At 34.5% G+C, this 12520-nt stretch overlaps 1 protein-coding gene across 2 annotated transcripts in view; it reads right to left on the reverse strand.

Annotated features, from left to right (window-relative positions):
- The window catches only part of LOC139117497 (adenomatous polyposis coli protein-like), a 90882-nt gene extending 85250 nt beyond the window's left edge, over nucleotides 1-5632 (reverse strand). The window contains exon 1 of one of the 2 annotated variants that reach the window (XM_070680654.1): nucleotides 5392-5632. The gene's annotated coding sequence lies outside the window, so the exon portion shown is untranslated. The remainder of the gene's footprint in view (nucleotides 1-5391) is intronic. The other variant, XM_070680658.1, reaches the window with a different exon arrangement.
- Nucleotides 5633-12520: the final 6888 nt, after the last annotated feature.

A 12520-nucleotide genomic window follows, 5' to 3' on the forward strand; every position in this document is an offset into this window, starting at 1 on the left:
CACTGCAATTTGACTCCCTGGTTGAATGTAAGGACCTTCAACATATTTCAAAACAGAGTGAAGTGATGTAGGAGACCTTAGCATGGCAGTTGGCAAGCTTTTCATCATTGTAGGGTATGATGGTACACCTGGCATATAAACCTGTGATGTATGGGATTGTATTGTGCTGTTGTGAATACCCAACAAGATGGTGATGTCTGAATATACTGAAACAAAGTACACATTAGTCCTTGAGATACTTTTTGGCCATTAATTTAGATTAACCATTGTAATCCAGATTTCTGAAATTTAGCTTTTTCATCAAATCCTGTAGCAATCATTGTATGAATTTTCTTGGTGTATGGATTCAAAGTTCCTGAGGAAACAGCATAACATCTATTAATTGGCCACTATCACAAATGAATATACATTACAACATTTCAGACATGCATAAATTACACAGATGAATTCATGTTTCTACAGTCTAGGTAAGAACACCTTTGATTGGGATGCCATCCCATTCCAGATCATTCTCCTCAAATACTGCATTCAACATTCATTATCTGACTCATCAATTTACATAATCAATCAATTTGTATTCATCCCTGCCTCTCTGGCAATTTATTACAGGACCTTGCCATGTATTTAGCTATTTCTTTACATGAAAGGATTTCTATGTAAACTACGGCCTTGCTGCTGTAAAATTTCCAGGTAAAAAAAAAGCATTATCCAGGTAATCTTAACTCCTGTCTGCCTGATAACCAGAAATCCACACCGCCCTGGAAGTCTGTATCGATACATTTGACATAGATGCTGTCTCTTCACAAAATGGCTTTCATGCTGTCATGAAAATAGTAATGAAATTCTTCAATCAACTACAATCACTCCTAATTGAATGAGTCAGTGACAGATGTGATTTGCTTGATGCAAAGAAATATGGCTTCCACAACTCTTGCCTAAGTCAACATCTTTCAAAATCAAAATATACATATTACCCCCACATTTATGTCAAACCATGCAGTCTACCCTTGGTTGCAGATCCACTCTGGTCAGATGTCTCCAAACTACATTTCAGTCAGCAATTCAATTCCCAAGAAACAAAGACAGCCATTAGCATTCCATGTATCTCTCTTCTCGTCTCACAGAACTGAGCAAAGTGTCAAATACACAAGAAAGTGCACTACCACAGTGGCACTGTCAGGGATGCCAATCCATCATTGTATGGGATCTGTCTACATGCAACATTTTTAGTACAAGCCTGGAGCAGTTTAACTGATCTGTTAATCATGTGTACCACTATATAAAATCCCCAACAGTGTAGAACACAAAATTATGTCTGGCAAGCATATAAATTTGTAATGTTCAAGTGTATCAGGATAACTATTCATTATCATGTCAACCATATGCATTACAGTTTCACTGCAGCTTCCATCTGCTGCGCTTTATAGTTGGTTTCCTTGACAAGTAGCACTAATGCAGTGCACAAAGGGATGTACTGTACCTCTTCTGAATATCGATAAAAGGAGGCTTTTTTTGCAGTTGTCTTCCATGATAACAACGGATACATAATTCTGATAACAACAAGACTTAATCCTTGCAGAAGAATAGCTATCTTATCACATAGACTGCCAAATGCATTTCTAATGTGGTAGTTGGCCATTAGAAAATTGCATAACATATTTGCTGATAGACAGACAACAACAGGCTCTATCCTTTGTGTGTGTGTGTAGGTGATATAAATGTTTAAGAACAGACATACTTATATGTTTATTTAATTATTGATTGCAAGTAGTAAAGAATAATTTTACTATTTCCACTGTTAATTACATTTTTCACATTTACTGTAGACCAACACGACACCAGAAAATTCATCTGACACCATGTGATCAAGGGTTTCACTGCACAATTTCACTAGTTAAAATTAGCTTTAGACAAATTTAGACAAGTTTGTGAGACGGCAGAGATGATATCATGATGTTTGCATAGGACATAACACACATTACAGTTATAGTACTGGGTCAGATACAGACTTGATATTTGCCAAAATACCTTGCAAACACTGTTTCACCAAGTTGTTTAAAACTTGTCTTCCTTACAGATAGGGTCAAAGACCAACTGTAATGTGACTGATTACTGAGACATTATATTCAAAGACACAGACTGATTAGGAGTCAGAAATATTTCTTGTCTTGTTTTTAGCATGATAAATTGTAGACATTTCTAAAATTAGAAAGGTTTTGAATCCCAATGGTCTCTCAAAATGAGAAATGCCAGCGTCTAGGGATGACCTGAAATAATTTGTTGGACTTGATTGGCGATTTCAGCATCAGCCACAGAATACAAAACACTTCATCACCATGCTTCATATATTAGAAACACTTGAAAAAGTCATAGACATGCTGGCTACACTTAAAATGTGATTGGTAAAACAGACCTAAGATTTCCATTTCACAAACCAGAACTCTGTTAAAAATCTTGAAGTAGGTCGATATATATCTGTGAGTGGCTGTGGCTTCAGAGATATCTTGAGCTGAACATAAATCTGATTGTGCCAGGCTTTGAGGCTCCTCTGTCACACAAGCAGATTGATAAGAACAGATCCAATGCTACCTGTAGCTCTGCATGGCAGGGCTGTGTGTTACCGGTGGGAGGCCGTATAACGCCGGTAACACACAGCCCTGCCATGCAGAGCTAATGCTACCTGTACATCATGATCTGATGTGACCATCCAACCACACACTGCTGGGCTATGCATCCTGGTTGATCTCAACACATCACATAACACAACAGCTACCTTCATGGAATTTTAACACTATCTAACCGTAGTACAAATTCTATACCTATACAGATAATAGACCAAAACTGTATGGTAAAAAAGATTTATCTTATGCAAGCAAGCCATGGATTTTCATTTTCAATATATTTTTGTCTCTTAGAGTCACTGAGCTACATGCCCATGAGTATAAAACTGTAGTGTTGTTACTAGTGATGTCTAACCACGCAGTAATCAACCATTCATTTTAGTTGCTGGTACCTGTATTTTAGGATTTTACAAGAATAAAGTCACCGCTGTATCCAGATTGAAAATAAGAGGCGTATTATACATTATACTAGTATATAATTTTAACCCTTTGAGTGCGGTAAATTTTCCCGCTAAAATTTTGTGCCAAAATTTTTACCAATTTTTTATGAATTTTGTGTAATGTTTTTTCACACTTTTGGACCAAATGGACATTACTTTTCATTGGCTACAGTTTTTTTAATTATCTTTCCCCTTGATATTATATCACAATGCCAGACTTGTGAAATATTAAATAATATTTAACTATTTAAATTTGACATGTGTAATTCAATCACTGGAAAAGAAGAAAAACTTGGATATACATGCATTTTAATGAATAACAATAAATCATTATTTCAAGAGTACAACTGTTGAAACTTCCTGGCTGACATAGCAAGCTTCTTCCCAGTAAGATGGAATACTTTAAATATGATACAATTCCAGATGTTGCCCATTTTAAGCTGTTATAAATCGGATTACCCGGTATGGCACACCAAGCAATAACAACTTTCCCTCAAATCTCCGTAACACATCATGATTGTCTATGATATTCTATTTGAAAGGAGCATTCAAAATCGTGGCAGACATGTCTGAACTCCTTTCACTTCAGTTTTTCATTTCAAAGCTTTTTATTTCATTTATACAATGAGGATAGTTTCTTAAAAATAGTAAAGGTTTAATTTCATTTCTTGGTCACTATACTTACTGTTTTACCTGGACCATGAATTCTAGCTCTACTAGTACTAACACATCACACAATAATAAACAACAACACGATATCAATTCTCAGAATTATTTTAGATCTGATAATGTGTTACTACTGATTGATCAGCCTTTCACATACAATGTGATCATCTGGAACAAATGACTGCTATATTAAATAGTGAACTATGAAGGATTGGAGCAACAATTTACATGAAGGAGTTGCCTCAAATACACTAACAGAAGGACAAAACTTAGTTGGTCAACAGGAAGTGCTACCCACAAAGGAAATGTAACTTGTAGGCAATTCCTCATTGCCATGACCTGGTTATTTCACACATAAGTTTTACATTCAATTGAAGAACCTGTAAATTATGTCACTGTTGATGACAACAATATGTCTACCACTAAATGACATGCAGTGATCCAGTTTCAATGTTTCATTTCAGGGTTTGTCTCACTATACCATTGAAACTGCCTAACAGAATAGAAATGCCTGTATTTAGTAGACAGTATAATGAGAACACGCCTGGCAATTTAAACCTCCATGGACCATCTAGTTTCTTCAGTAAGAGTCACAAAGTTCCTAAATATTCACGTCATTTGGAAAAGATCCCAAGAGGCAAAGAGGATTGTCCGATTGTTTACTTAAATTTAGAAAGGTAGAAAAGCCTTCTCTATTCATGGTGGATGCAATCACAAATCACCGTGGGTGTATGCTTCACTTGACAGAATGATAATAATTTTCATTCAAAGATTACATATGATACTCCTATTACAGACCAAGACATAAATGCCAAGACAATTCCCGTATAAAGCAAGCATATGCCTCTATTCACTTTATGTGACATTTTGCTTCAGCTTATCCTTGAGATTTTCATCTCACGCTTGCTTATAATGACCTCACTCAGTCATTCAGTCGCTTCACAGGAAGTCTGACCGTATCTCTTTACAGTGTCTACATACAAAATGGACGTCTAAAATGCAGAGAAACCCTATTTTCGCAGTTTGCCGGTTGGTAAATTTGAGAATATTATTGAACAGTGTGTTCTTGTCTTTAGAGTAGACAAAGCCGTATTAATTATACATTCAATTTTAATCGTTTCAGTGAGCCGACAGGTCTTTTAAAACTGACATCACCCGTACATTGATTTTGCAATTCTACTCACACAAAGCCAGTCTGCACAGCCCCCTTTGTCCTGTACAAAACATTCTGTACAGCTTACTAATGTCAGTGGAAATTTACCTTTGGTGCGGACTCGTGTACGAATCGTATTCTTTGTTGTACATTCTTGATTACTGCCGACGACGTTGAGCTCAGTCTACATGTAGCTATGTCGGCAAATCAAAGACAGTCTGGTATATAAAGATTTACTCGCGCCGGCAACACCGTGTAAACCAACCCACTACACGAACGTCAACAAAACTAGACGGGTCAAAAGATAAGAGTTCTACAACCGACATCTTCGCGAGGGGGATATACATTTCTTGTATTTGAAAATTAACTTCTACCGGGTAAGGTGATCAAGAAAGTCGAAACGGCAAAGACAAATGAAAACGATGTCCCTATCCCCTCTGACATTAGCATGTAAGTGCCATGACTCAGAATTTCAGCAACAGCATCGTGATAAAACGACAATCGGACTTACCGAGCAATGGGAACACATCACAATCTAACCTCCAGCTTGCTTGATAACGGTACTTTCTACGGATAAAGTTATCTGGGCGTTCTTCTAACTTCCGCTCACCTAAGCAATTGATCTGAACGGCATACACGGCGGACAACTACTAAATTTCCTACATTTTCAGCTTGAACCCTATCATGGCCTTCACATCACAGATTGCAGCAAATCAAACTGGTCACGTGACTTCCTTGACCTTTCAACCTATACTGTAACTTCAGACTCTCCGGAAATCACCGAAGATACCCGATATTGTTGGGTGGTCACTGGCTTGGCATACACTCCAACACACGATTGGGACCTGCCAAGCAACCGTACCTCTAGTGTTTTTTCTGTGGTAAATATTCTCTTCTTTTTATGGCATTTTCAGCAGCACTTACCTTCACAACCTTTGACAAGATAAAATTGCAAACTTCATACTTCTCAATCAAAGCCCGTAAAATCTGAATTTGTCAACACAAAATTGAATTATATACCAGCATATTATAGTAGTTTGACTTCTTTGACAATTATACATTTTTGAATAAAAAATATAATCTACTTTTTCATTCATGAAACCCAAAAGATTGATATTTGTCACGGTGTACTTGATTTATATATATATATATATATATATATATATATATATATATATATATATATAATTATTCATTTATTTGTTTATTTATTTATTTATTGGCAGAGTACTTTCCTTAAAGTTTTGGTCAAAATGTCATATCTTGAAAATGGGTTTAGCTTTTAAATTTTGTTTGTAGATTCCTGGCAATAACCTATATCTGATTTAAGGTGGAGCTGCATGTTGGGAACATGTTTTTTTAAAACTATATTTCTCATCAAAGATGACAAAGAAACCCCCACATACTATATATTTTCAAAAAGCAGAGATTCTGAAGTTTAGTATGGTAGCAATAGTTTACTCAAAGGATGAAGAGGGTGTATATTAGGGGTAAAAAACATCAATTTTGGTATTAATGATAAAAATTAATTTAAGTCAAAAACTTAACACTATTTTCTGAAATGTTATATTTCACTTGAAAGAAGAGTATATGTAGAAAAAACAACTATTTTATTTTGCATTATCTATCCTCATTCTAAAATGGCATGGGTTGAAAAACTGACACTCAAAAAAAGTGATTAAAATCATTAGCAAAATTAAAATGCCTCTTATTCAAAATGTAAGAACTTTATTGCCAAAAAAAAAGTCTTTTGTTATATAGCATTTAAAGAACATAATGTGAAAATTTCAGACATTTTGACCCGGCTAGAGTGGAATTAAATTCTTTGGAAATCTTGAAATTTGGAGAATTTGGTGATTTGCATACATTTGCATAAATTAGCACTTCTTTATCAAGTAACTTATGACTGCTTGACAAGCTAAAAGATGAACCCAACCAATATTTTAATCTTTCGTTAACAAATTAAGTAAAGTTTAATGAATATTTGCAAAAAACTGACTTTGAGGAAAATAAAGTGTGTTGGGTGCAGCGCCTCCTTAAAGTTCCATTAGCTGTATCTTCTGGCGTTTTTTCCGTTAGTTTTGATTGAAATGATCACTGGCTCATGTTGAAGAGTCTGTCAAATAACAGAGAATCGCATATTATTCGGAAACAGTACGTGCCCGACAACTAAATAACATGTAATTTTACAACGAAAATTTCAATTTTTGTCCGGACAGAAATACAAACTCTGTTGACACGCGGATTCCAACGTAGGCATTCTTCTGCACCTGCGCGAGCCATTTACAGCAATTTAAAAATAAATATTCATTACTTATGCCCGGTACTTACGTCGTAGTCCATTGTCCGAACACGTTGCGTAGCCAGATGTCTGGCAATCCACGACGCAATGTTGTTCTGATCCCGCAATAAATAAATAAATGATCGCGGCGTCACCATATCCGCGTTCTCCCCAGCACGCTGAGCATGCCAGACGTCAACAAACGAGCTCGGAAGGGCAACACGTTTGGACAAAAATTAGCAGTTTTATGTGGCTATAACATCACTAATCATGTTTGTTTCTTCGTTAAACAACATTTTGCAACAAATATGAGCCTCCAACATGGAATTTTCCGGGGTAAAAAATGGTCAAAAGTTACAAATAATGGCCCTTTAACTGATGATGAAAATACACAAATAGTTTTTGGAACCAAGTTATTCATAATACCTTACAAAATGACTTATACATTTCAAATTTGGTTTGTTGATCAAGTAATGCATCCATTCTGATATCCTCATTATTCATGAAAATACCACTCGTAGCATATTCAAGAGTGGTTTGAGATGAACTCATTTGTTGTCAACATGATAATTTTATAATTTACCTATGGTAACTATAATATAAAATGTAACATAATCATATAACTTATAACTCTGTAAACTTTTCTACCCATTTTGATTGAAATATCTTGCACTCTTAAACTACTTTTACAAGTGTAGTCTGCCACTCACTTTTTTGTTCGTAGATAATTCTTGTGAATTAATGTCTAAATTCATATGTTCCATTGACCTGTCATGCATGCTTGTTTATCATGTAATTTCAAATCAATTCCAGTCGTCTTCAGTAGCTCTGATGTAATTGTAGTGGCGCTTTACAGTTGTCTCTTGGTGTCTTATTTATGGACCAAAATCTGCCTGGCTTCTGTCAACTGTTTGGACAGTTGAAACTTCCACTTATGAATCATAAGTGTTATTGCTCAAAACTTGATACACTTTATTTCACAGGATGTCCTCATTCAGAATTATCCAAATAAACATAAATATCAATATTTTTCCGTAATATATTAAACTTTTCATTGTCATTTTCATTCAAAAATCTCCTCTGAAACTGCTTCTCACATAGCTTTAATATTTGATTTGTTGGGGTTACCAAAGTCAGCATTCAAATGATGACAAAATTTGCATATTATTGAGAGTTTTTCTAATTTTCAATTTACAACTTTTAATTTCAACTTTGGTTTATAAATTTGAAGGAATTAGACTTCATTCTGATTTAATTAATTTTGTAAACTTTTAAGTCAAATTTGTGTGATGGACAATCATACAAGTTTCCATTTCACATGGAGATCCTAAACAACATCAGGGTCACTCATTCAAGTATCCAATTATTATGTTTGAGAATACAATGTTTTTATCAATAATAAACAATTTTTTTTCATAATTGATGTATTCATCATTTTATAGAAATGAAAGGCAAAGTGTTTATGTAATCTGACTCTGGAAATATTCCTGGCAGCTGTCATTTTCTGTTGTCAACAGAGAGTTTAAAAGGGTTAAATCATTTTATTCAGAAACTATTCACCAATGGTCCCTTTTATTATCAGGCCAAAAAAAGTAAATTGTGCTGTTCTGATAACATGGTTTTCAAAAAAAGGGTAGGAATTTTTTTTCCAAAATATTTTTATTTTGAATATGCATTTTTCAGGGGTTCAGGGCAGTCAAACACTGGCCAGACCATTTCAAGAAAAACGTATCATACCTATAAAAGGAATAAAAACATAAAAGACATCCTCGTTCAAGCAAACATCAAGTGCCAGGTAACAAACATGTGATTTTATGGGGTTTTTCTTTCTGTTTTTTACTTCTGTGTTTACGTAGCTCTAAAAAGTTTAGGGTCGGCAGGTACAAAATAGGGTAGGTCAGGTTATCGGAAGAACACAATTTTTTTTGTTCAGCCTCATGATAAAAACATTGCACATTTCATCATTTAAGCTGACTACAACACTGGCAGTTTTGTGGGTTTTTGAAGACTTAATTGTGAAAATAAGGTTGTGTTTTAGACTCTAAATTGTCTGTGTTCAAGTCAGTAAGTCTCAGTTCCAGTCATGGCATTTATTCCAAGCATATTCACATACAAATTTTTCTGATACAGATACCGTCATCAATTTAATTGCTGTTATTTATGAACTTCTTTTCATATGATTTGGATGAAAGAGGTTTGTACTCAGTCAGAACAAAGGGCTTTCTGAAAGCCACTAAAATTGACTCTATTTAGTTATTGCTTTTCTTTGACAATTATATAGTATTACTCAAAACAATTTGGAGATGTATTTTTTTATCTGATTGGCAAACATTGAATTTCATATGAATCAATTCTATATTTGCTTTACTATAGGCTGGCTGATAATTGTTGACACATAAAGATATGGGAAGAATTTATATAAAAGAAGAATATAACTTTGCAGAATAAATTATATAGTTGAAGATCCCCTTTATTCTTTTGTTCAGGATCTAATGCACTTGCTGTGTAGTTTCAACTTAGTGCATCAAAGTTGTATGAAAGTGATATATGAAAACATTACCATGATGTATCTAACACATGTAAATTACAAATGTACCGCCATGAATTCAGGCAAAACATGGCATTTAGATTTTGAAAAACACTCAAGGACACTGATATTAATCACTTTTCGCTGATAATTGTTTATGAATCATCAGTAAAACTACATTTGGTCTCTCTTTTGAATACCTGTATCTTTATCATCAACAATAAAAAACTCTCACTGTCCATGCAGCGTATGGTCTTGCCATGACATTTACCATTCAACAGAAGCGAACAAGATTTTTGTAGGAAAATGAATATTGGAAAGGGCAAACAAGTAACATATTCTCAGACATTTTTTACACAGCAACGAAATGGTTATTTGATACAGTTTTAACAATTGTTGTTCACGGTGTAAAATCCCATGGAAACAGTTGTATTATGTGTGCAAAATATAACCTATGACAACAAAACAAGGGAAAAATGTAAAAATTTCAAACAAAATTTCCCAACAAAGCTACCATCCACTGAATGGTTGTACTGGAGGCTGTAATGTCTCTGTAGCAAAATGCAACACCATTAATCGTTATAATGAGAATTTCAGACAATCCATCAAACATGTATCTGGTACATCATCATACAACAGCTGTCTCTTGCATAATGGTACAGGGAATGAAAAGGTTATAAGGCCTAAAAAACTGTAACATTTTAACAATACAGATTGTTACATAGTGTTACCATTGGGAATTGTAAAAATATTATCACAAAGAATTTCACATGTTATTATCGTCTGAAATATTACAAAATTTTCAGCTATAATCATGACACCTCCTAGCTTCATTACAGGGGAGAGGGGTGAATTTGTTAAATGTTGGGAAATCACATGATAGTGGTCAGGGGGGGGGGGGGTCATGTTTGTGTGTACTTGGGAGGTAAATTATGGCTGTTGGTGTTTTCCATGGCAAGATCAATAGTTACATTTATTTCATTAATGATGTGTAAGATATGTGAAACTACAATACAATGTCTGTGTGCCAAGTTTGAATGAAATCTGTCTAGGGATAGTTGAGTTATGGTTCAAAAATATGAAAAAATTGCAACAAATGGCGCCCGGCAGCCATATTGGATTATATCGCATAATAAATTGACGTGCATTATAATATATGCCATAGTACCTTTATCTGTGTACCAACATTGAACAAAATAGGTTCAGGGATACTTGAGTTATGGTTCAAAAACATGAAAAAATTGCAATAAAATGAAAGTTCATTCTCATAGCAAGGATTTCACCTATTATATAATCTCTCAATAAAACTTTAGGCAAACCTTTTTTTGTGGCCAGGGGTGGACCATTTGATATCCTGGGGGGGAGGGGATCCCTGAAGATTGATCAGGTAGCATTATTTTTTTTCGCATGATCCCTTGTACATTTTTTTCCCTACTCTCCCACCCTTTTATGTCAAGCATTCTCTGGCCGACTTTTTTCATTGACATTTGCTGGGAATTTTTTTCAAAAATCTTCCAGACCCTCCCCCCAGGATATCAAATAGTCCACCCCTAGCACGAAACATGCTCAATTCCAGCATTTCTATGCTGTCCTGTATAGAAAATATGATAATATTCATCGTCTTGAGTATTGTCTAAAAATAGTGTCAATAACACCAGGTTTCCAGTCTCTCATCTGTTTCTTCCAAGTCTTCTCTCTCAGCTAGCTTCCATATCTGTCAATTTTCTTTTCAGCTTTAAATTTTCAGACAACATCTGTGCATCCCTAACAAACACTTCTCTTTCTTCTGTTATATTTTTGCTCACAGAGAATTTATTACCGAGTTTATGTTTCTTTTTGTGTTGACCAAATCTATTCATTTTACTATAAGTGTCATAGACCTTTGTTTGTTTTTTTTGTAGATAGTTGGATCACAGCCTGCACCTTCAATCAACACTGGAAAACATTCTTTCAAAGTTCTGGACACTTCTTTGACTGTGTCTTGCTTGGGTTTCTTCAGTGCTTGAAAAACTGTATAAACCTCACCATTCATGATAATTTCAGTTTCCATGGTGACCATCTATGTATACCAAGTGACTAATTTATAAAGACAAATAAATAAAATAAACAAAAAAGGAAAAAAGGACTGAAAGCTAAGTTGTACAGAAGGAAAAAGTACAACTGTCTTTCACAGTAAGTATAATTATTTTGTATGATTTGCTGGATTTCTCGTGGTCTCATAGGAAGAAATTCAAGGTAATGAAGTCATTTTAATTTCGTTTTGACATGTAACATTTTCCTAAGAAGTATGATATTCCATTCATGTACTGAAAACTCAGGCAAATTGAGTATACCAAACTTTTTCCAATTAATGGACATGCATATTTTGTAAAATAAGAAACTGAAAATTCAAGGAAAGTGGTTTTTAAAATGAAAAGTTTTAGTGAATATTACCATTATACACAAAAGGTTTGACAACATCTAAAACATAGTATCATTTGTTTTCACCTTAATCAGGGTCTGGTACTCTTCAAATTATAGCAGCATATGCTTTTATATGCGGGTTTTATATAATGATTCAATGATAATGATTATTTGAATGTTTTTAAAAGTACCATATACATAATGTTCTCAGTCAGAATACTAGATCTGCTGCCAGGGAAGATTTATACATTCCAAAACATAGAACAAGTTTTTTAAGAAAATTTCACTTCACCGTGGTGTAAAAATATGGAAGTTTACCGGTTGACCTAAAGTCACATGTTCCTCATTGCAGGCTTTTAAAGGCAAATGTAAATATAATTTTTTGTGTGATACAGATTTTCAGTGGTGTAATGTTGGTTTTTGTCCGTT

Source organism: Ptychodera flava, chromosome 18 (assembly GCF_041260155.1).
Source record: "Ptychodera flava strain L36383 chromosome 18, AS_Pfla_20210202, whole genome shotgun sequence".
Taxonomy (NCBI): domain Eukaryota; kingdom Metazoa; phylum Hemichordata; class Enteropneusta; family Ptychoderidae; genus Ptychodera; species Ptychodera flava.